The sequence below is a fragment of the Mobula hypostoma genome, chromosome 9, assembly GCF_963921235.1.
Source record: "Mobula hypostoma chromosome 9, sMobHyp1.1, whole genome shotgun sequence".
Lineage (NCBI taxonomy): Eukaryota > Metazoa > Chordata > Chondrichthyes > Myliobatiformes > Myliobatidae > Mobula > Mobula hypostoma.
Window position 1 is genome coordinate 22,021,442 of NC_086105.1, and position 27,366 is coordinate 22,048,807.

The 27,366-nt window shown below is 39.8% G+C and overlaps 1 long non-coding RNA gene across 1 annotated transcript; it reads right to left on the bottom strand.

Moving 5' to 3' along the window:
• Positions 1–1,451: 1,451 nt before the first annotated feature.
• LOC134352331 (uncharacterized) lies at positions 1,452–27,366 on the bottom strand. The gene is made up of 3 exons (XR_010019377.1): positions 27,344–27,366; positions 17,855–17,914; positions 1,452–1,714 (listed from the first exon to the last, which is right to left on the bottom strand). It is a non-coding gene; the product is annotated as an uncharacterized LOC134352331 (long non-coding RNA).

The window sequence follows — 27,366 nt, forward strand, 5'->3', positions numbered from 1 at the left end:
TGTTCACTTTGTTTCCCTTAGGTCTCAGATGACAATAGGATATCACAGTGTACAGAAATAATTCACATCAAACTGTACAAATGAATACCTCATTAACAGTGTAGATTTAATATATTATTGAAATAACTTTAATCTCCCAAGCTATTCTTTAGTCAAATAACATAGATCTATATTTCTGTTTCTTTCCTGATAAATACACATTATGACTGACCTATTTAATGATACTGAAGTGGTGAAGTCTAAAAAAAACATTTAAACCATGTTCAGTGACATAATCACCATCAGAGAGCTTTGTTACCAGAATTTCTTTTGATCAACTGACTAATGACTGAATCAGCGGATAGCCACAGATAACAAAGATACACCTTGGTCATTTCTGTACAGTGTTAAAATATTCATAGAATGCACAAAGTGATGCTGAAATGAAATGGCTTCCAGGCTCTTTACCTGATTACCACGATCAGAAAGCTTCCTTCCTAAATACTAACAGATGATGAAATGGCGATATAATGACAGTAAGCTATGCTCTCTATTATTTAAAGAGACAAGAGACAAAGGCATAAATAATTCAGAATGCATTTGTTATAGCTTAGTACAAATCTAAATCCATGGTCCTACATCTCCCTCATTCTACCATTACCATTAAATTACGGGACCAACCCTTGTTTAATGAGATAGAAGGAGGCCGTGGCAGAAATAGCATCAAACTCAGGTACAACTGGTAAAAGTCTGGTAAAACTATAACGGCAAACTGCGTACATAAGAAATAGTATAAGGAACCTTCTACAGGTACGGATACTCAGTACAACATACAGAACAGACATACCTAGTTGCGAAATGTAGAAACAGGTAATGAAACAAAGAGGCTACATGGGTATCCTCATCATCAATAACGAACAAGTCCATAATGTGGGTGTCAAAGATAATATTGATGGCTTTGAATCCAGCTTTAGCTGGAAGTGTTCAGTGAATGACCCTTTGCAAGCACCTCCTCAGTTCCTCTCAAGAAGATGACCAGGTCAACAGTCACCATGGTCCTTCCCCTATTTGTTCATGAACACTTACTGGAGCAACATTTGGAGAAGCCTGTTCACATCACTAGAGCAGTTTTTCAGGGCAGCATCTTAAGATTCTCCTTGTTCATCATTGAATTTTTCCTTCCCACTCAAACACGAGGCAGAAAAATATAACGGAAATATTATAGCATTTCTCGCTGCCCACCATGACCCCCTCTTTCTCAGTTGCAACAATGGCCCAGTGATGCTTTCCCAAGGTTTTTGATACAGATCTCCATACCAACCAATACAAAGTGGGCTGGCTGAAATCTTGAAGCATGCATTGACTCCATTCACCTCTCTGTAAGTAACATACAAAAAGTTACAATAATGACACAAAATAATATTGAATAAATTTATGAAGCTTTATTTTCAGTATCTGAACAGGATTACTTTCATCGTCGTGGCTATCCCTCGAGGTCGAGGATGATGGTCTTCGTTCTGTTGAACTACTTATGGGCTCTCAAGTGGCTTATGAGTCCAATCTTGGCTTTGAAAGTTCTTCCGCATTCAGGACAGGTAGTTCCAGATGGCAGATCGGGCTTTGGTTGTTGTTGCCTTTCTTTCCATTTTCTTCTCTTTTCTTCTAATTCTGCACATCGGTTGGCTTCGAAAGTTGCTGTTCCTTCTCGGATGATGGCTTGCCAGAGTTTCCTGTCCTTTAAAGTCAATATGTAAACATAAAATGTTACTTTAATCTCAACTGCATAAAATTGCAATAAGATTTCTTACAGCAGATTTGATTATTGATGTGAAGCATTAATTCTATTTCTCTTTGTATAGATGCTGCTTGACTTTTGAAGTGTTTCCTGCATTTTCTGATTCTAGTTCAGATTTCCATCACCTGCACTCTTTTTTAAAAAGTGGTTACAGTATTGGGTACTTTCAGTTGAATATGAGCCTATTATGTTAACGCCTTTCAGGTCAGGTCTCCACCACAGGCTTAGAAGACTTAACATTGCAGATGGATGTAACCCATAAAAATACCACCATCCTGATTTTGAAACATGGAAACATAGCAAACCTAAAGCACAATAAAGGCCCTTCGGCCCACAAAGCTGTGCCGAACATGTCCCTACCGTAGAACTACCTAGGCTTTACCCATAGCCCTCTATTTCTCTAAGCTCCACATAGCCATCCAGGAGTCTCTTAAAAGACCCTATCGTTTCTGCCACCACCACCGCTGACGCTAGCAACCCATTCCACGCACTCACCAACTTCTGCGTAAAAAACTTACCCCTGACATCTCCTCTGTAACTACTTCCAAGCACCTTAAAACTATGCCCTGTCATGCTAGCCATTTCAGCCCTGGGGAAAAGCCTCTGACTATCCACACGATCAATGCCTCTCATTATCTTGTACACCTCTATCAGGTCACTTCTCATCCTCCGACGCTCCAAGGAGTTGAGTTGAACTCCAGGCCGAGTTCATTCAACCTGTTCTCATAAGGCATGCTCCCAATCCAGGCAACATCCTTGTAAATCTCCTTTGCACCATTACCATGGTTACCACATCCTTCCTATAGTGAGGCGACCAGAATTGAGCACAGTACTCCAAGTGGGGTCTGACCAGGGTCCTATATAGCTGCAAGTTGGCATGTAGTTATGTTTTAAATGACATTTATAACTTCCCTTTTGTCAATAAAATAACAATGAACAAATTGATGAAGATAGAGCAATGCACACAAAATGCTGAAGGAACTCATCAGGTCAGACAGCATCTAAGGAAATGAATAAACAGTTGATATTTCAGGTCTAGACCCTTCATCTGGACTGAAAAGTAAGATAAAGATGACAGAATAAGAAGATGGGGGAGGGGGGGTAAGAGGACAAGCTAGAAGGTGATAGGCGAGACCTTCTGGACTTCCAGCACCTGCAGAATCTCTTGTGCTTATGATGAAGGTACAATGGTGGATGTGGAGGATGAGGTGGATATGGATTCAATTAGGGGCTTTGACAAAGTTCCCCATGGTAGGCTCATCCAAAAAGTTGTAAAACATGGGATCAGTCGGGACTTGGCTGGAAGGCTTTGAAAAGGCTTGCCTACAGAAGGCAGAAGTTGGTCGTAGATAGAGTGCATTCTGCCTGGTGCAAGGCTAGGTTGAAAACGTCAGGGTGTTGGAGCCGAGGTGACAGACGGGCACTGAACTAAGACTCTTTGGACAGACTCTCTGTGGACTTCAGTTCGGAATGCTATTTGCTTTGTTTATTGTTTACGTGATTTGTTTTTTTCCTTAGTACCTACCAGCTTAATGGGACAATGAAATTTAAAAATAAAGAACATTTATGGGATGTGGTGTGGCCAACAAATAGTATTTATTGTCCAAGCTCTACTTGTTTTACAGTTAACCATTTTAAAGGAGAGATAAGAGACAGCCATGATGCTGGAAGCTGGAGTCATAACATATACACTTCCCAAAATCATGAACACAAGAAATTCTGCAGATGCTGGAAATCCAAAGCAACATGCACTAAATGCTGAAAGGATTCAGCAGGTCAGGAAGCATCCATGGAAATGAGCCAGTAGTTGATGATTCGGGCTGAGACCCTTCTTAAAGACTGAAAAGAAAGGGGGAATATGCCAGAATATAAAGGTGGGGTGGAGAGGGGAAGGTGGATAACTAGAAGGTGATAGATGAAGTCAGGTGGGTGAGAAAGGTAAAGTGCTGGACATGAAGGAATCTGATAGGGGAGAAGGATGGACCACAGGTAGTTTGTAACTACTGGTGTTCCACAAGGATCTATTCTGGAATCTCTGCTCTTTGTGATTTTTATAAATGACTTGGATGAAGAAGCTGTGGTGTGGGTTAGTGAGTTTTCAGATGATACAAAGTTGGTGGTATTGTGGATAGTGTAGAACAGGGCAGATAGATTACAACGGGATATTCGTAGGATGCAGATCTGGGATGAGAAGGGACAGATGGAGTTAATTACAGGAAAGTGTGAGGTGATACACTTAGGAAGATTGAACTTGAAGGCAGAGTACAAGATCAATAGCTAGGATTCTAGGCAGTGTGGATGAACAGAGGTCCAAGTCCATAGTTGCTGCTAAAGTTGATAGGGTAGTTAAGAAGGCATATGTTGTGCTGGCCTTTATTAGTCAAAGGACTGAGTTCAAAACCCACGATGTAATGTTGCAGTTCTATAAAACTCTGTTTAAGCCTCAGTTAGAGTACTGTGTTCAGCTCTGGTCACCTCATTATAGGAAGGTACATGCAGTAGTAGTGTAGCAGCTAGAACAACACTATTACAGCTTGGGGTGTTGGATTTCGGAGATCAATTCCAACGTAAACTGCAAGGTGTTTGTACGGACTCCCTGTGAATGTACGGGTTATCTCCAGGTGTACGGACTCCCAGTGAATGTACGGGTTATCTCCAGGTGCACACTGGTTATCTCTGGGTGTATGGACTCCCTGTGAATGTACGGGTTATCTCCGGGTATACACGGGTTATCTCTGGGTGTACACTGTTATCTCTGGGTGTATGGACTCCCTGTGAATGTACGGGTTATCTCCGGGTGCTCTGGTTTCCTCCCGCAGTCCAAAGGACATACCAGTTAGTAGGTTGTTGTAAACGGCCCTGATATTAGACTAGGGTTATATTGGGGGTTCCTGGATGGCAGAAGAGCTTATTCTGTGCTGTATCTCAATAAGAAATGAAAGGAGGATGTGAGAGCTTTAGACAAGGATCAGAGGACATTTACCAGGATTCTGTCTGGATTAAAGAACATGTCTTATGAGGAAAGGTGAAGCTTTTCTCTTTGGAGCAACAGACGATGAGAGGTAACTTGACTGAGGCGTATGAGATTACAGGAGGCACAGATAAAGTAGACAGCCAGCACCTTTTTCCGAGGGTGGCAATGGCCAACACCAGAGGGCATTCATTTGAGGTGAACGGAGGAAAGTTTAGAGGATATTTCAGAGGTAGGATTTTTTTATGCAAAGAGTGGTGGGCGCTGGGGCACATTGCTGGAGGTGATGGTAAAGGCTGACAAATGATTCTTAGATAGGCACATGGATGTAAGAAAAAAGGAGGATTATGGGCCATTTAGGAGGGAAGAATGAGATTAATCTTGGAGTATTATTCCTATTTTTGCACTACTTATTTAATTCAACAAATATATATACTTACTGTAATTTATGTTTTTTTCTGTTATTATGTATTGCATTGTACTGGTGCTGCGAAGTTAACAAAGTTCATGACATATGCAGTGATATTAAATTTGATTCTGATTTTGAGTATGGTTATATAAGACAGTACAACATTGTGGGCTGAAGGATCCATAGTGTGCTATATTTTTCTAAGTTCTATGTTCTAGTAAACAATCATTTATTCTAAAATTCAACAGAGGTGAGCATATTGAAACTACTAACAATGATTGAATTTATACAATAATGTTAATTCTATGACAGGTAGGTAATTTACCTAAAAGAGAGCACAGATTGCTGCCAGTTATTGACCCAGCAGTGAAGGTAGAAATTAACAATGAGGAAGAATTTTGTCTAGTGAGTGACACCTCTGAATCCCATGCTGATCTGGCTATTTGATGACTTACCTATTAACATTAGTCAGGGGAGGAGAGCCTGATGAATTGAAATGGAGTATGATAATGAGTAAGTTAATTCACTTGCCCTGTTATCCCTTTGAAGTTAGGCCAATTCCGTGTGGCAGGTTTATTTTTAAATTTCACAGAATATACTGGTCACATTTGAAGAATGACTGAAATGATATAATAATGTCAGTTTTAGTTCATCAAAAAGTATTTTTTGTTTATTTTACTGAATATATGAAGACAAAAGTATATATACCTGTACATATTTCTCAGATGATGGATATTATGTGCATTTAATTCACTATGCAGCAGCATGGTTACCTGGAACAGTGTAGAACAAAAGACCCCTCTGTACATTACAATGATATTTTACATATGTCCATTAAAAGCTACATCTGTAATCTCTCATTGGAGGGTGATGTTTAATTAATCTTTATTTGGGATGCCACTGCTGATCTGTTGATTAATAATTTAAAATAAATTACAATGGTTTAGAATGGATTATGTTGCATGGAGGACAATTAGCCGTTTCAGTATTTCCGCAAAGGGAAATTTCACACTTTGCATTGATTGGCATCATTGCACTGGTGTTCCCTTGTGTTTCATTGTTGGTTACTTCAAATAAAGTAAAATTGACTAGAAACACTTAGATTTAATGTTTTTGTCAATAAACTTTTCAGTTAATCAATAGAGGTCGCATTTAATCAGGTTAACTAATCAGAAAGCTGAAGTTGTGGTGGAATTTTCAAAATGAGGTAATATTTATAGACCATCACATCCCCTTTACTTAATAATTATGTTTAATTAAAGCCCGTTGCCTAATTAATAGAATTAAGATGAATAACAAAAATGCCAAAATAATGTAAGCATGAAATTAATAAACTGAAAAACATGCTTAAAGATGTTGTACAAATAGATCAAAGGTTCTCTGATTTGCATAGCCTAATTGTCGGAACTGTTTAATGAAGAAAATCATGGGAATTCAGTCGTGAAAAACAAAGGACTAGTTGCTTTATTTTCTTTTTTTACTTTTATACGTTTGCATCCTTCCATCTTGCATGGGAAATATCAATTGATTTTAAACCTACAATTATTGTCTTTGGCTGCTTAAAGATAAATGGTGAGAACATGCCCTATGTTTCATTTACTTTTTATGGCAGAGTGTTCTTAAAAGTGCCTGCATCGGGCCACCATGAATACACCCCCAAATCCTCACTCACATCTTACTCTTTCTCACAACATCATCCAATGACGTTGCCTTCACCTCCAGAGATATGAATCAGATTAAGACACACAGGTTATTGGAAAGGATGTTAGGACAATATTGTACATTTCGTGGAACTGTATGCTTGCAAGAGTACATTGAGTCGCCATGTTATAGAAGGTTTCTGGATTGCTGCAGAACCCATGTGAGCAATGTTAATATGTTCATCTGGTGGCCCCCTTCCAGAGCTTTAGAGGGATCTCAAACCATTAGCATACAATCAGCAAGTTGCCCAATTCCAGTGAGCCCCAATCAGTGCGGGTGGATGACGTGCCACACTGGTGAACAGGAGTGCTGATGGATCCTCAGGCAAGCCAAGCTAGATGGACTTAAACCTTGAAGTGGAGGCAAAGTGGGGTGTTTGGAAAAAGGTGAGTGCAGTGTGTGTGCAGGGAGGTGAGGCTCATCCAGCAGGAGGAAGAAAACAATGGCATTTTGATGGAAACAAGAGGTGCCAAGAACTTTCTGCAAAAATTCCTCAAACTATTCGGGTATGGCACCTTTTAGGAACAGAGCTCTGCAGGTTCCAATCATTTGTGGCCCTGCTTTTCAAAAGCTGATGATCTCCAAACTGCTGCAGTAATCAGGTTGGTTGGCCATTTAACATCACATCAAATGAGCCTCGGGAACGCATAAAATAGCTACTGTGACAATGTTATTTTCACCTGCTGAACGACTTAACCAATGCTGTTTACTTGAAACATGCAGCTCGTAAGTAAGAGTTCGGCACGGACTAGAAGGGCCGAGATGGCCTGTTTCCGTGCTGTAGTTGTTATCTGGTTATATGGCTATAATGAAAATATACTAATGTTCATGTACAAATAGCATTCATACGTATTTTATTTTTTTTTTATTTATTGAGATACAGCATGGAACAGGCCCTTCAGCTCCTTCAAGCCTCACTGCCCAGCAACCCAGTGATTTAACGCTAGCCTAATCACAGAGCAATTTATGATGACCAATTAACCTATCAACCAGTACATCTTTGGACTGTGGGAGGAAACCAGAACACCCAGACGAAACCCATGCAGTCATGGGGAGAATGTACAAACTCCTCACAGACAGCGGCAGGAATTGAACCTGGGTCTCTGGTACTGTAAAGCATTGTGCTAACCACTACGTTACCATGCCACCTTGTACAGAATTCATATATCAACTTCTGGTTCATATTATTTTCCTACACCATAGAAAGAGGCCACTTGATTCTTCCAACAACATACGTCAAAGTTGCTGTTGAACGCAGCAGGCCAAGCAGCATCTATACGAAGAGGTGCAGTCGACGTTTCAGGCCGAGACCCTTCGTCAGGACTTGATTCTTCCATCTATTTCAGCCCACTGCCTGACCCCATTCTCCCACTAATTTTCCCTGTTATCTATTCTCCCCACTTACCCATTAACCACCTCGGATTCTACGCCTCAGCAACACAAAGGACGATTTACAATGTGCAATTGATCTATCAACCTACATTCTTTTGAGATGTGGAAGGAAACCCACATCTACAGTGGAGAGCATTCTAACTGGCTGCATCGCCATCTGGTATGGGAAGTGGGTGGGTGTGGGGGGGGGTTGCTACTGAACGGGATTGAAGCAAGCTGCAAAATGTGGTAAGCTTAGTCATCTCCATCATGAGCGCTAACCTCCGTAGTATCTAGGACATCTTCAAGGAGCGATGCCTCAGAAAGGCAGTGTCCATCACTAAGGACCCTTACCACAAAGGTCATGCTTTGTTCTCATCAGGAAGGAAGCACAGACGCCAGAAGGCACACGCTCAATGATTCAGGAACAGTTTTGTCCCCTCTGCCGTCTGATTTCTGAACGGACTTTGAACTCATGAACACTATCTCATTACTTTTTTACTGTAATTTACTGTTATTTTCCTATTATTATGTATTGCAATGTACTGCTGCCTCAAATTCAACAAATGTCACAACATGAGCCGGTAATATTAAACCTGCTACTGATTCCGGAGCAACTGGAGAAGGGGTAGACTCCAAACAGACCCCACTGGGGGTCAGGATTGAACACGATTCACTGGAACTGTGGGGCAGAGGCTTTACCACCCATGCCACTGTGCCACCCCTATAATAACGGGCACGATAGTGTAGTGATTAGCACAACACATTACGGTAAAGGCAGCCCCGGTTAGATTCCCATCACTGCCTGTAAGGAGTTTGTACGTTCTCCCTGTGACTGCGTGGAACTGCTCTGCTTTCCTCACACAGTTCAAAGACATACCCCCCAGTTGGGAGGTTCAATTGGCCATTGTAAATTGTCCCATAGTTAGGCTTGGATTAAATCAGGAGATTGCTGGGGGGTGCAGCTCGAAGCACAAGAAGGGCTACTCTGCACTGTATGTCAATAAATAAATAAATTCAACTCTGTCACATTCACCTTGATTAGTTTATTCAACATAATTGAGCTCATGTAGAGATATTAAAATGTTGACCAAAATTTTGATGTATCCGGTCATTTTAATATTTATCCTGCTTTCAAATTTGTAACTTAGGATTATTCACTTGAATGTGTCATGCTGCATCAGTTATTATGAAAGGGCTTGAAATTTGTTGAAATCCTGAAAATTCATGTTGACAGACTGTCATTGGAAAATAAAATACAGCACTGACATCATAAAAACAAAAATGTTGCCTCAGTACAATGTGTTGGCTGCCATCTCATCTCACCTTGCTGTGGGAAAAGTTCAGCAGCTGCAGAGTTTGTCAAAGTATGCAGCTGTTGTGAATTATCCACCTCACCTCATAACTATTACATGGGTATTTGTTTGATATACATTATTAATAATGTGACATACATTTCAATAGCAAGCTCAAGATATATAATGCTGTCAGGTAAATGGCCTGTTTGAGGTTACATCCATCAAAAGGGCTCCTGGAAATATTCCACTAACTGGCATGAAATGTATTTAAATTGATAAACCTCTAGCAGCAACAGAAGATGATATGATCATCTTCAGAAGTAGAATTATTAGCACTGAACCACTCGTCTTAGATCCAGGTTAAGTGTGAGGAATGGGATGCAGAGCAGGCTTCAGGGTAAGGAAGGGAGACGGTGGGGTGGAGGAAGTTGTGATGCGCGGAGGTAAGGAAACTGAGCTCTTACTAATGATCATACAAATCAAATTTTGCAAATGTGTCCTTCACAGGTAATAAGCCCATAGCTAACATAACTAAAGTACCTACTCAAATGCTTAGATTTCATGGGTTTAGCCGATGGGACCACAGGCTTGTGTCACCCGTCTCGTGCTTTCTGGTTTAAGATGGTGCTGGTGAGTTTCAATGACTTCTGGCTGGTAGCTAATGAAGCAAGGAAAACAACTAAATACTTCGTTATTCACTCTTTTTCTGGCAAACAATCATCGCAAGCAATAGTCTGTAACCTTCTGTTGGACTTGGAGGCGACTTGATGCGGGGAGGCGAGGTGGCAGGCCCATCGCCAAGAGCGAGGAAGGTCAAAGGTTCAATCAGTTTAAGCACTGGGCCAATTCAGGAAGATCGGGCACAGGTTGAACTGAGGTGGCAGTGCCCAGGCCCCAGAGCATGTCAAAGCAACCGAACCCGATGATTGGACGATGATTTAATCGCCAGGAAAAGTCAGAGGGGTCACATGCAGGCCAAGTTAAGGTAGCAGGGTCCAGGCCCCAGAGCATGTCGAAGTGAAGGAACTCAATGTTTAGATGGCGATTTAAGGTTAAGTTGGAAAGGTTTGGTACAGGCTGATTCAAGGCAGTGGTGTCCAGGCCCCGGAGCTCACTGAAGTGACTGAACCCAATGTTTGGACAATTTAGGCGCAAGGCCAGACTGAAAGTAGCAGGCTGGCAGGGCCAAAGGTGGGTGATGGGCACTGAACTAAATCTCTGGGGTCAGACCGTCTGTGGACTTCAGTTCAGAATACTCTTGGCTTGCATTTATCGTTCACATGACTTGTTTTTTTTCTCTACACATTGGATATTTGATGGTCTTCTTTTTTCTGCCTGTTAGGAGACAAATCTTAAGGTTGTATAATGCATACATACTTTGACAATAAATGTACTTTGAACCTTTGACCCACCCCCCCCATTCCACACCAAATTGTTTCCTTAGTACCTACCAGCTTAATGGGACAATGAAATTTAAAAATAAAGAATACTTATGGGGTGTGATGTGACTGACAAACATTTTTTTATTGTTTACTTGTTTTGAACTCACTTAACCATTTTAGAGGGCAGTTAAGAGACAGCCATGATGCTAGAGACTGGAGTCATAAAATATACACTTCCCAAAATCAGGACACAAGACATTCTGCAGGTGCTGGAAATCCAAATCAACGTACACAAAAATGCTGGAAGAATTCAGCAGGTCAGGAAGCATCCATGGAAATGAACGGTAGTCAATGTTTTAGGCCAAGACTCTTCTTCAGGACTGGAAGGAAAGGGGGAAGATGCCAAAATATCAAAGTGGGGCAGAGAGCGGAAGAAGGATATCTGGAAAGCGAGAGATGAAGCCAGGTGGGTGAGAAAGGTAAAGGGCTGCGGATGAAGGAATCTGATAGGAGAGGAGAATGGACCACAGGAGAAAGGGTAGGAGAAGCGACATCAAGAGGAGGTGATAGGCAGGTGAGAAGAGGTAAGAGGCCAGAGTGGGAAATAGAAAAAGAGGGGAGGGCGAGGGAATTTTTTTTACTGGTAGGAGAAATTGATGTTCATGCCAGGTTAGAAGCTACCCAGATGGAATATAAACTTCCTCCACCCTGATAATGGCCTCATCGTGGCACAAGAGAAGGCTGTGGACCGCCATGTTAGAACAGGAAAGGGGATCAGAATAAAAACGTTGGGCCACCGGGGTATCCTGATTTTGACAGATAGAGTGGAGGTGCTCGACAAAGCGGCCCCCCAATTTACAAAAGGTCTTACCAATGTGTGGGGGGGGGAGGGGCCCACATCAGGAGCACCGAATACAATAGCTAACCCCAAGAGATTCACAGGTAAAATGTTGCCTCACCTGGAAGGACTTTTTGGGACCCTGGATATGGATGTGAGGGAGGAGGTGAATGGCCAGGTGTAACACTTTGGCCATTTGCATGGATAACTGCTGGGAGGGAGATTAGCAGGGAGGAATAAATGGACAAGGGAATCACAAAGGGAGTGATCCCTGTGGAAAGCATAGATTGGGGGGAGGTAAAAATGAGTTTGGTGATAGGATCCCTTTGGAGATGGCAGAAGTTGCAGCGAATGATGTGTTGGATGCAGAGGCTCGTGGGGTGGTACATAAGGACAAGAGGAACTCATCACCGTTAAGGTGGTGAGAAGATTGGGTGAGCACAGAGTTCAGGGAAATGGAGGAGATGTGGGTGGGGACAGCAGCACTTCCTCCACCAGCAATGGTGGAGAAAGGGAAGCCCCATTCATTGAGGAAGGAGGACGAGTGCAGCGGAGATGAAAGAACTGAGAAAAGGGAATACCATTTTGACAGGAGACAGGATGGGAAGGGGTATAGTCAAGATAGCCATGGGAATCGGTAGGTTTATAAAAAGTGGTGGTCAACATTTTGTCTCCAGAGATGAAGATAGAGAGATTGAGAAAGGGGAGGGAGATGTCAGAAATGGACCAAGTGAATTTAAGGGCAGAGTGGAAGTTAGAGGCAAAATTGATGAAATTGACGAGCTCAGCATGGGTGCATGAAGCAGCACCAATGCAGTCATCAATGTAGCGCAGGGAGAGTTGGGGAGTATTACGGGGCAAGGCTTGGAACATGAACTGATCTACATAGCTAATGAAAAGGCAGGTATAACTGGGGCCCATGCCAGTGCCCATGGCTACCCTTCAAGTCTGGAGAAAGAGGGTGGAGCTGAAGGGTGAGGACCAGTTCTTCCTGATGGAGGAGGGTGGTGGTGGGGGGGACCTGCTTCCCAAAATGATGTCAGTAAACTGGACATCATCCAATAGCTTTGTTGTCAACATTCCTGACTCTGTTTCTACTAATCTTGATTTTGCTTCATCCAATAACTGTGACTAAATTCCACAGCTGCTGTGCTTGGAATTGATCTGCAAATCACCAGGCAAGATGTTTGCATTATTCAGTAATTCAGTCATTTAAGCACTATTCAACCATATATCACGAGGTGCATAACTCAGAATCCTTCTCCATTGTTACTGCATTCATCTACTAGTTAGCTGCCTATACATTCAAGTTCAACTCCATTGAAAAGAAATGTTCCCTCTCTGTTGGGTATCAGGGTCAGTCTTTTAGACACGTTCCCAACAGAGAACTGGTTGCAAATTACAGTGAGGAGTGACAAAAAACATTTTCATTCAGAAAACATAAAAAATATTTGGATATAATAAAATCACACTAACATGGCAGAGAGTGCTCAAGAAATACAAAGCTTCTTTGAGTAGCTTTAATTCTAAACCTTCATAAACATCTTGTCAAGTAGAGAATATAAAATGGGAAGGTTGCAGTCTCCCATTCTAAACACTTACTTGATAAACATGACATTCCCCAAATGCTTCTCTCCAATGAGACATACCATCTGTTGGCACGTAACCCACCTATTCCACGGGTCTTTAATAACTTACTTAATTGGGCGATTTACATTTTTCCACAGATTGAGCAATACAGCTCCCAGGGGTTGCACAATTGTGAGATTTAGTTTTTTTGGTAAACCAACCCTCTCACATGTTGATCTTCATTATGGCACACATTTATTGGAACTGATAAGCTATTCCAGCAGTCATCCTTGAGAGAGCAAAAAAAAATGAAATTTCTGCTGTCATCACATATCATACAATGGCAATGACATACTGAAATGCATGACTCCAAAAATCACAGGAAAGTGGCAGTTAAACCTGAAGACTAAAATGTCAGTTGAAAAGGTCAATGAAGGTAAGTAGACAAGAGCTGCAATTACTATGTTGACTTCCTCTTTTTTTACATTTTTGGCCCACATGTGGCACCAGTCACAAGTAGTTGAAATGTCATTTTTTCCCCCCACAGGGAAAAGATCAACTCCAATGCAACCATTATTCTTTGTAGGGATTCAGGCAAATTTCATTGCATAAAAACAGTGAAGCTGCTAAACCATTAACAGTGATCTAAGAGCTGCATTCTTTACTCTTTGGGCCTGATTATTAATAAAAAAATAATCCCAGAGGAATTAATCTTTGACTCGCTAAACCCCCAATATAGCTAAAAACCCCGACTTAGTAACAAGTGAGCAGCTCACATTGAAGGCTTTTCAGATTGCTTAAGATGTTATAAGAAAATTGTTTCCTCATTCATCCTCAGTGGAATAAACTAGACAATGGAATGCCTTCATTAATTATAAGGCCGCAGACTGACTGAATTTAACCAATGCCAACTGTCATCTGAATCCCAGGATTAAAAATGGGACTTAAAAACCACCACAGTGTTTACATTTTTGGTTGAAAATTCAAAATTCTTTGCCAGTGCTTCCATATAGCTGGAAAATTATGAGCAGCCTGCCCATTATCTGTCAGTCCACAAAAATAAAGATTAAGGCACTGCTTGTGAGAAATGGGCTGAATTCAGCTTTTTTTCCCCAGGATTCTTATACCAGCTCAGTGTAGATACTGATAACTAGGATCATGCACAGACTAATACTTCACCACTAATGCCTTTTGTAACAGCTTACAGGAAATAATATTGAGTTGAACACTTGGGAAATCTAAAAGCACAGTATAGATTTCAAATCATTTTAATTTAGATTACTTATATACTGGTTTATTTTAATTCTTGTGGTGAAAGCAAGTACTTGTAGCAAATAGTACCTCTAGCCTTAACTGGAGTTAGAGATTCATCTTCAACTGCTTCTATTTTTGGAAAAGGGTGCTAACTTTTAATAATATTGAAATAGTTTACCCTTATCGGTATAATACAAGGAGATTTCTAGAACTCTTAAGTTTATCTCCTGCTCAAAATTTAAATCTCATCTGATAGCAGCCTTATTACAATGACTTGTTTTGTTATTTGGTTCCTATTTCAGAAGAGGATTATATTGCCCCGTGAAAGTTTAAAATTAATCCTACAGATCTTGCCATTCTATTAATAAATATATAACATATCTTTGAATATTTTTCCAAGTGGAAGATTATGAGTTTGCAGTTTATTATTTTAAAGATTGAAACTTTTGGTTCTGAAATAATTACCAAAATACCAGCATAATTTGCAGTACAACTTTGCTGTGGGCTTAAATCACCCTGGTTATGATCGACTTCAAAATATGTACCTTTCCTATTGCTGAATAAAACATGCCAGTAAACATTCTTTGAGGTTTGAAATATGCACTTTTACATTAACCTCTGATAAGGACATAGAGTGGCTATACAACTGTAGAAGCCACATTTATTTTAACTTGGCAATTAGAGAAGGGAGAAGCACAAGGCACAGCTTGGCAGATCTTTGGACCATGGAGCTAATATTGTAAATTATAAATTACAGTCAATGTAGGCCAACAAAAGAAGACATCTTTAAATCTCAGTCAAATGTAATTACTTAAGTAGGCTGAATGTTCCCTTTGCTGTCAGTGCCTACTGACAGATGACCTTCCCAGCAGAATCTTATCATTTGGATCATGAGCAGGCTTGCTTCCTCCATGAATATCTCTATATATTTGTGACACTGAGCTTTTAAATACAGATATTGACAAATCAGAACATCACTTTCAGAGCTAGTCTCCCAATCACTCACAATAAAGTAGCTATCACTCCTGGTGTTGTAGAGCAAGCACATCACTGAAAAATGAGTTCTCAGCGAGTGCTAATTTGACACAGCTCACTTGCCTTCCCATAATTGCTCTGTCATTGTCAGTTGGCAGTTCTGACTCATTCCTAGAAGCTGCGCAATACAATTGGACACAATTACTCCCATTTACCACCACCATTATGCCACTGATGTTGCCCAGTTCGCATATTGACACGGCTCATTAAACCTGGATGCAGGCCATTAATGAACATTGTTAGCATTTCTCTTAAACTTTTTTGCCTCTAATAAACAGTCAGTGTTCCATGAAGGAGCACTGCCATCCCTGTGATATGATATTTATTATCTGTTGGGGGAAGGGCTCTCCACAAATGGAAACTATCCCGAGGCTTAGGAAGATATATGGTTAGATCTTCAGAGAATGAAGCTTATTGCTGGGACCATTTTCATGAGTTGCAGGCCGCCATTAGCTGCTGCTTTTTTTTATCGGAGTCTGGTTGTTGGAGGATAAACAATGTGGCCTCACAGTGGCACTGTCACAGCAAGAGTTTCAAGGTTGTTTCTTTCTCACAAGAGGACCTCCACTATTTCCTACCCCCAGGTGGCGCTCCATGACACTATAGATGCAATTTTGCCCTGGGCGATTAATCCATCATGTTGGGCTGACTTCAGAGTGCTGTTGTTTATTCAGAGATAATTACCTGCTGATCACAAAACCCAGCTGCCTTCACCCAGATAGCCAGCACACTTGCTGTGTGACATAGGTGGTAACATTGGCACACACTTGCACTGTCTTGGCAGAGATAGGAACCTGACTGTACATGTCAACACTAATCAGGAAAAGAGATTAAAAGATACTTTATATACATATTGAGAGAAATCAAGAGTCCTCTATTCTGTGCATTAGTTAGTAAAGGGGTCTGCATAATTTATATTTTGACATGATGGTTAGACTAATGCATTAAATTGCCACAATGCAAAGTATTTTTTTAAAAATCTGTGGTTCTTTCACTCATGACTTAATCTCTTATAACCATTGAAGAGTTTTAATCCCTTTCACAGATCTTTCATCTTTTGTAACTGGAAACAATGCAGCAGAAATTGAATATAATTATTATCAAATATTAATAGAGTTCTTATTTAAAACAAAAGAACCAAATTAAGCTGAATGATTAGCCTTCCATTTGATTGTTGCAGCTGGCATTTGCAATTCCTGTTGATTCCAAAGGAGCATTCATTTTACAATGAAAACATATTGGCTACTGTTCAAAATAACAGCTGGGTAGACACATTTAAAAAAAAAGTTGCAATTAGTTATCAAAGTCGCATAAAATTTACTGTAGGTGTTAATTTAATTCCATCTGCTTCTAATACATTCATATTTGAAGCTCTTCAGCAACAATCAGGGATGTGCCCCCACTGTTAGGCAATCAGATGTAAAGGAGAGAGCAGGAAAGGAAAGTACCTGATGATGAAATTCGCTTAGGACTCGCCTTCATTTCAAAATAATTATTGTTACGTTGTCTATTAAGTGAGAATAATCGTGTTCAGAAGTTTTGATTTTTATCCCCATCTCTATCTGGGATCCTAACCTTTCTGAAATGATCAACAAAGATCATCATGTATACACTGTCATTTTCAAGTGCAAACTGGCCCCCTGGAAGTTCATTATAAATTAGATGAACTCCCTGAAACTTCATAAAAAAGGCAAATGCTAGATTAGCAGCCTGCAGCAATGTGATGTTCATCTGCTGGAGTCAACAGCTTCCCATTTAACTTTAAAAGGTAGTGGTGCTGTCCTTTAAGGCCTATGAGTTGTGTTCTGCAAAACTGGTCTTCCACTAATGACGAGCTAACAATGTAATATCGCTCTCTTTATATTATATTGACCATGTGCAGTGCTACCTAATGCTAGCTCCAAACAAAAAGCCTCTTTGTTCTGTAAAATTTCTTAGATTCCTGAATACATCATCCAATTACTTGGAGTTCAAAGTTATTTTCTTATAAATGCATTGTCTGAAGCAAAACAATATTAACTGAACAAAGCACTTTGTTTTACATTATTGGCAGTACATCATGTGGAAAGTTCACAACAGGACTGGAGATTAATTTTTTAGAAAATCAAAAGATAGTAACTCTAGGGAGTTGGAACTGAGATTAAGGTTTTGGTACTGAGTCCAGAAACAGTGATCAACCCGTGTGCAATGTTACTTCAGTATAGGAGCAAGGTTCATACTGTACTTCCTCTGTAAAAACCACTTGTACCAACCTGATGAAGCTCGGATGCCTCAGAAGTGGAAACATGTCTTTCTCGATCCTAAGAGACTGCCTAGGAAAGAATACAAAGAGGCTCAATCAGTTTGCAGGGATACCATATTGAATAAAATGCCCCTATCAATGGAATTTTCACATTCTGTTGCTGCTTCTTTTTGCAAGTTTAAGCACACCGAGATGTGGCGCCATCAGAATTCATTAGCAAATTGGCAAATCCTGCCTCTGCTTTCTTCATAACCACCTCATTCTGTTGCAACCCTTCATGCCCGTTTGTGTGGAAGATGAGAGGGAAAATAAACAGTCATGTTTCTTGTGGGGATCAGATCTTGTTGAACAAGAATAAATACATCAAACAGAACAGAGGGATCTACACATCTTCATAAAAACAACAAACAACTGGTAGTGAGAGTGTTCGTGGCAAGCCCTGATAGAATATAAAATATAAGGTATTTTCTCATCTCACAATCAACTGACACAGCTGCATGCTAGAACAGGAAGTAATTTATGGAAAATGAATAAACATTTTCATCCTTTTAGAGGGCAACTACCCTGAAAAGAGTATGGTTCCCTGTGGTACCAGTCTGCATTTACAAATGGCATTATTAGTATTAGCTGAAAACTCATTTTATTCTTATTAATATGCTATATTTAGCATTGGAAATCAACTAGGTCTTTAGTTGACAAAATGTATTTGCTGGATTTGAAACTCAAAATTAAACAAAGCATTTTTACTTCAGACCAAAGTAATTGGCTCTTTGGCACATGCTCTGAATCCTCAGTGATAATGAATGTTTTAAACTAACATTGTTCGCGTGACATATTTCACTAAAATATAACACCAGGAGTTCAGAGATATGGGGCTAGTACAGGATAGTGGGACTGAGGTCAGAAAGGAGGCATATTCTTATTGAAATGCAGGAACAGACATGATGGGCTGAATGGTGGCTTCTGTTTCTTATGTTCATAAACTTGCTGTTAGCCTCCAGGACTGAACACTTCTAACTGAACAGTATCCTATTGCTCTCAGTTTCAGTATACCTGATTCCATTTAAACCGATGAGAAAGCTGTGCGTAGAACCAGCAGCGATTTCTCTTCATTCCTTTAGTACAAGTGACTAAGGATGTATCATTATCCCAATGCCTTTGCCAATAAAATATTTTGACAACACTCTAAAGCTGACACCATTTTATAAGGAGAATCTTCAGACTGAACAGAAAGAAATAGTATGCAAAATGCAAAGAAATAAATAACCAGACCGAGTCAAATTGCAGATGTGATCAATGCACATTTTAATTTAACTTTTAAGGTTAACAATATATACAGACATTGTGTAATGAGGCACAGTCTGAGAACACCTACTGCACAATAAGTATACGGAAAGAAATGCCTTTTGTGGCATTTTATGAGATGGAAAGCAATGAGATCTTATTTGCAAAAATTCAGATCAAGTAAATTTAAATGAGAAGCAGGTGCCGGTGTGGTGCATCCAGAAAGAATTCGGAGAATGTTAAAATTAGTCCCATATTTGCCGGGAGACAGTTGGGTACATAAACTTTTCTTGATTCATGGGTCCATTCGGACTGCAGATTGCTCTGCTGTTCAGAGTTCAGCAATTTGAATAAATTATGCTGAAAATCACTTGGTGGTTCATTTTGTGTGAAATTATATTTTCACTGGAAAGGTTAATTTTGAAGGGAGTTTGAATGGCTAGAAATTGTGCAGCTGGGGAGTCTGCATGTTCAGAAAGCAGCAGTTATTAAAAGCGATTGCATTTCCTCTCTGATCTCTCCTGAGACCAGAATCAGAGGAGAAGTTAAACCTTGCTTGACACCCCAGTTGGATAATTGTGGGTGTGGGAGCTAATCAGCAGAAGATGTCTTCTCAATTTAAATCTTGTCAGTTAGTCAAGATTAGGATTTCCTGTATCTACGACTATTCGGTTTGTTGCATGTCAGTGACTAGTAAAGTTGTCTGCAAGCATCTTGTGGTAGTAAAAGGAAAAGTTAATTAAAAAAAAAATTAAACACTTGAGCTGGTTGGGAATATTGAATTCATAACTATCTGGTTTAACGTTCCACTCATTTGCGACAAGCTGATCTAATTTAAAAACTGGATGCTTTTTCAGTAGGGTGATAGTGAATTGTTCTAAAATGTGCTACGAATTTTATACATAGTCTGGCTGGCAAAATGCCATGCTGTCGTGTTTCCCAATGGTAAATATTTGTAACAGATTTCAACTTTGCAAACAAGGGCTTCTTTCAGTTAAAGGTCACACATTACCGTGAAGAAGAAAAAAAATCAAAAAGAGAAAACCAATTCTAAATACATCACATCCCAAAGAGTCAGGATTCAGTTCCTTGCTATTCTTCCAAATTAAGATTATATCTGTGGAACAAAATTTGCCTCATTTGCAGATTGGGCTTGGTAACAAATAAAATCACAAAGGTAATGTGTTGAAAGAATAAGTAAATAATTGGGGTGCTATTTTGTTGCTCCCTTTGTGTCACACTGTGTGCAAATATGTTCTTGAAAACTCTGCTTCAAAGAAACAGATCTAGCTTCAGCATCTTACTGCTGATCATAAATGGAAGTTTGTTTGAGCTGGGGACAAAATCTGCATTTAGAGAGCCAAAATAATGCCACAAACAGGTGTGGGAGATTGGAAGGGAAAGAAAACCAAATAAAGCGAAATAAATACCAGAATTTCAGGGGAGGTTTCAAATAATAAACAGATATAACACAATGTAGGATGGTTTGAGATTCAAAGTCTCACGATGTTTTGAGATAAATTTCTTTCAGGTTTGCTTCACATTTTGTATAAGGTTAATATGAGGCAAGTGTTAAAGAAACAATAGCAAATTTTTTATCTAGCAAGGCTTCAATATCTTTCAAATTTTGTGTCTTTTTCTTTATTAAGGTTCAATTGCCTTACTATTTTTTAACTTAACATCAACTAGATGAAATCATATTAAGCATTAATGCAAAAATATATTCGTTGCTGAAGTGGAGACAGAAGGTGTAATTTTGTCAGTGTGTTACTTTCACAAGAGCACCACAGTCATTTGCAATGTGGGTTTTCAGGGATAATGAAAAGAATCATACTGTCCATACAGGAGACACCTGAGAAATGAAGTCTCTGACATTAGCTATTTGCAGATCACAGGTCAGCTTGTGAGGTTAAATTCAAAAGATTAATGTTAATCACAGTAAATGGAAGACATTGAAAGTCAGGGAGACAAACACACTATTCACTGCTTTATTTTAAGTGTGGAACTTCTTTGAAAAACTTCATGGTTTACTTTTTTCAAAGAAAAACTGATGAAAGCAGAAAATTTTGAAATGAATTAAAATGATCAAGTCTGGAGTCAACATCCGACTTTTCAAATTCAGCAAAGTGCAACATTTTGTATTCCTCTTAGTTTTTGAATTTTAATCCCCTTACTGCATGTTTCTCTTATCCTTCCTTTCTCCTTCACCCTCTTCTTGCTGGAACCTACCTTCCCAGATAGGAAGGATGTGATGGACGTTGGTTATGTCCCTAATTGGTATGAGCAAGTTGAGAATAACACAAGGTGACTCACCTTTTAATTTACTTATTTCCCTCCAGGGCAGCACTTTTCCTCTCGAAAGCAGTCTGAGAAAGGTCAGAAACTCACTATTGGCACAATTTGCATTCTTAAGTTTGCATCATGCTTTCCTGTGGTAAAATATTAATGCATGCTATTACCGATTACACATGCACAGCATTTTATTCTATTGATTTTATAGATAAGGTTACTAAGTTTTATCATAGAAGAGAATTAAAAAAAAACACCACAGAGTCATAAGTACATGTTCGGCACAGCATTGTGGGCCAAAGGGCCTGTATTGTGCTGTAGGTTTTCTATGTTTCATAGTGCAGTGTATTATAGAAACAGGCCCTTCAGCTCATCATGTACAGTAATTGTCAAGTATTTTGGTTATCTATTCTAGACTCATGTGGTCTGAGGCCTTGTGTGTGCTTATCAAGATGCTCCTTATAGGTTTTTTTAAAGACTTACAGCACATTAACAGGCCCTTCTCTTCCAAAGAGCTCACACTGCCCAATCGTACCCATGTGGCCAATTAATTTACGTATGTCTTTGGAATGTGGGAGGAGACCAGAGCACCCAGAGGAAACCCTCATGGTCACAGGAAGAACACGTAAACTCCTTACAGACCGTGGTGGAAATCGAACCCGGGTTGTTGGCATTGTAATAGTTTACACTAACCACTACTTATTGTTTTGCACCCCCTCTGCCATGAGAGTATTTGCTTCCAGTGCCTCCTCAGGCACTCATTCTAGATTTCATCCATTTTCTGAATGAAAACAATTGTTCTTTAGGTCCCTTTAACTCAGCAGCTCCCAACCTGGTTAATGGTAGGGATCCATGGCATAAAGAAGGTTGAGAACCCCGCTCTAAACTTTTTACCTCTCACGTTATCTCTGTGCCCTCTTATTATAGACACCACCCCGCCCCCCCCCCGGAACAAAAGATTTTTACCATCTCCCTTATTGATCCCTTTCATCATTTCAAAATCAATACAAAGCAGAATTAAACATTTTAAATTCCAGCACGGGAATGAGTTAAAACATTGCAGTGTAGATCTTCCTCACGTCTTTCTGCATGTCTTGAATTCATTTAACTGCGCCTTGTGGGCATGTCAACCACTACCAGAAAGACAAGTATAGGGCAGAGCCTTCCTCTGGCAGATAACAGGGAGGAAGGGGCAGCAGATCAGCTGCCTGTAAATCAAGAGACATTCTTCCATTAATCATTCCTTTTGTTAATTAGGCCTTCCTATAGTTTCACAGTTAATTCCCCTCTGCCTTTATTCTCCAAAGCAGTCACCATCATGCTCGGATTAAGGGATATCACAGCCTATCGGACTGCTTACTTTGCCCAACCTCTTGACACTTGGTGATCTGTTATCTGTAGTCATGCGAAGGGAAAACATGTTCTCACTTCCATCTGAGTGCCAACTTTTTGTGACACGGAGCAGAAATCTCGTTGCTATTTACTCGATTAAGACCATCTGCTATTGAGGTGCCCCACTGAGCAGCAAGAAAAACAAGGCATTGTTATCACGGTGCAGCTTATATCCTGATTCTGCTATCATTACTCATAAATGAGTGCCCCTCCTGCCTTTAGAACTTTATGAATAAAAACTCAACCACCTGTACTAAGCTTCTTCACCTCAATCACTGTGGAACCAAAGTACACTGGCCAAGTGTCAGTGTAGCCTGTTGAAGAATGTCTGCCAGACAAGCATCCACTGAATCTCAGGAGACACATAATATCATAGTGCAGCTAAGCACATTAGCGTTGTCACTGGTAAAACTGGGAACATCACAAACCAGAACCAAATATAGCCTGGGCAATTGCTGTAAACATGCATGTGCATAGTGAAGCCGTCAAATGAAGGCCAAAGATGTGAAGCTGTTCCTTGATCCTGTATTAGAGGCAATTTAAAGGTGGCTGGGAGCAGTATGGAGGGCTATAGGCCAGGTGCAGATAGATGGGGCTCGGCAGCTTAAATGGTCTAACATGGACTAGATGGGCTGAAGGGTCTGTTTCTGTGCTGTACTTTTCTCTGACTATGACTCTATTGTTAAGGCAAGTGAAGAAATTTACGTATGTCTTCAACAAACTATTCATTTGATGTAGCAATATAGTCCGTAAATTCAGACATCACTTGTTGCCTTACTATTGCTTGGTGTTTTCTGTAGCTTATGACTCTTCTTCCTTACACTTCTATTCTGCCTGCTTTGTAGAGATGTCAATGCAGATCTACAGTATAAGTATTTTAATTACAATAAATGTTTCCCTTACTTAAAGGTTTAAGAAAGGAAGCTCAAGAATCGACTGAGAAATTATTTATCCTTCCGACTTCAGTCAAAATTGAGTGCATGTGCTCAGCCATTTCCCAGCTTGGATAACTTCCCTTACATTTTACGTTTATTTCACATACACTATATGTTAGCATCAACTTTACCATGTTTTAAGGCATCACTTGGAATAGCGCGGGTTCCGTTTTGCTGCTATCTATAAGGAGTGTGTACATTCTCACCGTGCCAACGTGGGTTTCCTCCCACACTTCCAACGATGTATGGGTTAGTAGGTTAATTGGTCACATGTGTGTAATTGGGCAGTGCGGGCTCATTGGGTCGGAAGGCTCTGTTAATGTGCTGCAGCTCTAAATAAATAATAAATATCAAATATAAACCATTTTGACCACCAGTAGTTAATTTAGTCTACACTTTGGACTGTGTATGAATCTGACATTACCAATTTGCAGTACAACTTCTAACCCAGTATGTTGGGCTTAGGGTTCATTTACATTCCTTTCGTTTGTGTGTTTACGTATAGTTTCGGAAGTCATAACTTATGTAAATAATCCTTTTTCCCAGTGAAACCCTGTGGGCTATATGTATTTGTAAGCAAGGCAGATATTTTGCTGGTGCACATGCAAAAAGCAAGAAAACATTGAAAAGTCAATCAATATGTTGGAAGTAACAAAAAACTTCAAAATATTGTAAGGGATTCATGAAGACACTACTTATCAAGGCGATACCTGCTGTGGGAACACCAATGTCTTTGAATGCAAAATCCTACAAAAGGTAGTGAATTTCCCCCAGTACCTCACAGATAAAGCCCTCCCAGCTATTGAGCACATCTACATGAAACACTGTCATAGGAAAGCAGCGTCTATCAACGGTGATCCCCATCAATCAGGTCATGCTCTCTTCTTGCTGCTGCCATCAGGTAGAAGCATAAGAGCCTCAAGACTCGTACAACCAGCTACAAGAACAGTTACTGCCCCTCAGCCATCAGGAATAAAAGAGAATAATTATACTCACTTCCTCCATAATTGAAATGTTCCTACAACCAATGATTTCACTTTAAGGACTCATTATTTCATTATCTCATGTTCTCATTATTTATTGCTATTTATTTATATTTGCATTTTCACGGTTTGTTGTCTTTTGCACTCTGGTAGATCTTTCATTGATCCTGTTATTATCACTATTCCATAGATTTGCTGAGTATGCCCACAGGAAAATAAATCTCACGGTTGTATATGGTGACATATATGTACTTTGATAGTAAAATTTACTTTGGACATCATAGAGACATAGAGTAATAGAGAAGTACAGCATAGAAACAAGCCCTTCGGCCCATCTAGTCCGTGTTGCTATCATGTAAACTGCCTACTCCCATCCATCTGCCCTGGGACCACAGCACTCCATATCCATACTATCCATGTACCCTATCTGAACTTCTCTTAAATGTTGAAATTGAGCTCGCATGCACCACTTGTGCTGGCAGCTCATTCCACACTCTCACAACCCTCTGAGGGAAGGAGTTTCCCCTCATCTTCCCTTTAAATTTCTTATCTTTCACCCTTAACCCATGACCTTTGTTTATAGTCCCACCCAACCTCAGTGGAAAAAGCCTGCTTACATCTACCCTGTCTATACCCATCATCATTTTGTATACCTCTATCATTTGGAAATTGTCTAAAATATATGCTTATAGCTTTGAAGGGAGTGGGAGGGGGGTGTGAGGTGGGGAATTTAGAAACATGTCTGGCTATACTGCATGATAGGGGATAAAACCCCGCTCACACCGCGCGTTAGCTATGATACAGAATAAACCTAATATTCAAGACTAGCCCATTTATTTCAGCTCTCAATAATGCAGCCAGTAGAGTGATGTGCACTAATCAGTTGGATATGCCCTGTTGCTGCACTAATTCAGCTTGCTGCTAAAAAGAACTGTAGATTAATGGATAAAAGAGGTCTGCAGGAGGGTCACACAGTATGGATTCAACGTGTACTGCAGCTTGTCAGATGCCTGGTTGGATTAAGGTTAACCTTTCATGCTGAAGGTTGCCATTTACTCTATTGTGTGGTGCTGCAATTTTCCTCCTCAGAACTTTTGAAAACAGAACTACCATTTATTTGCTTTGCGATGTGGATTCATGAGTCCCACTCTATCACTTTCAGAGCACCTAAAGGCATCAAATGCAAAAAAATGAGGTTGATGTTCAGGGAATATAACCAATTTTATGAGAATTCTCCCAAAGAATAAGGCTTTATTTCATATGGAAAATGCCAAGATAGTTAAATACAACTGAAATTACTTTAAATTTACTGAAATCCTCCTTGAATAAAGATTCTGCCTCTTTCACAAAAAAGACTGAGAGACATCTTTAGAAGATTTTTGTTAGAATTAATAATGTAGAACATGAAATTCTGAAAATTTGACTTATACCCAGCAAAATTACTTCCTGCTGTCATTTAAATTATGGCTGCCCTCTATAAAGGTGTCTTTAGGTGCATTAATTGAATTCCACACTATTTTCCAATAATAATCTGTAAAGTTCATCTGTCCATTCCTCACAGGATACCCGCTGTGTATGAGAGGAGAACGTATCTATTTCAGTGGCTTAATTTATTTTCATGATTCACTGATAATGACTGTCATGCAGGTTGTACATCAGAATTAACCTTCATTTCACTGAGGTATATTATGATGACAGTCCACGACACGTTTCACCTACACAAAGGGCATTTTCTTCCCTTTTATAATCATTCTCAGTGGCTGAAGATTGTTTGATAGCCGATTAATTTTCATAGGAAATCAAGCACAGGCTCCCAAAGCAGAACCATCATGCATTCTTTGCTAAGTGACTTTTGTGGTAATTATGTATTTTTTTAATTGCATTTCGCAAACTTCCAGTTCACCATTTCCGCCTGTGATTTCTTTCCGTAACTTCATTCCCTCAAAGTACAGCAAATTAATCAGTGTTACCAAGAGAGTAAAGTGCTAATTTCTCAACAAACCATTAAGTGACAGATATAAATTCAGCCATTTGCTATGGTTTCAGTCAAATGATTTCATTGGGGAACTGGTATCATATTGAAGCAGAGCCTAGCATAGCTCTGTCCTATTTTCTACCAGATGGACTCGTCAAACTCTCTTTATTTCTTTACCCAATGTTTGCTGACACTGTCCCCAGCAACACGTTTTGGAAGAATACAAAAGCCACTTCTGATCGCCAACACATATAGGCTTCATTATTCTTCCCTGTAGGGGATGTGGCAATAGACAAAGTCAATTTTTACCTCATTACTCATTACCACTCGAATTTGAGTGTTACATTACCAGTGAGTTTATGTGTGCTGTAATGTAAATTCTAGCATGCGTAATGTCAATCACTAACCTGCAGCATTCAGCTCTTGTCAAAATACAATACATCTGAATGCCCAATAACTCCTGTCATTCTGAATTTGAAATCAAACAAGATTACCATCTATAATTAAAGCAATCAACAAAATGCCTTTGCAGCCATGTCTACAAAACATTCATGATCATGCTTTAGAAGTCATGCCTTATTTTTCTTGGATTAGCTCAGTCAGAAAGATCAAAATACCAGATGTTTCTGTCACATCCCCACCTTCCACACCACCGCCAATTCTG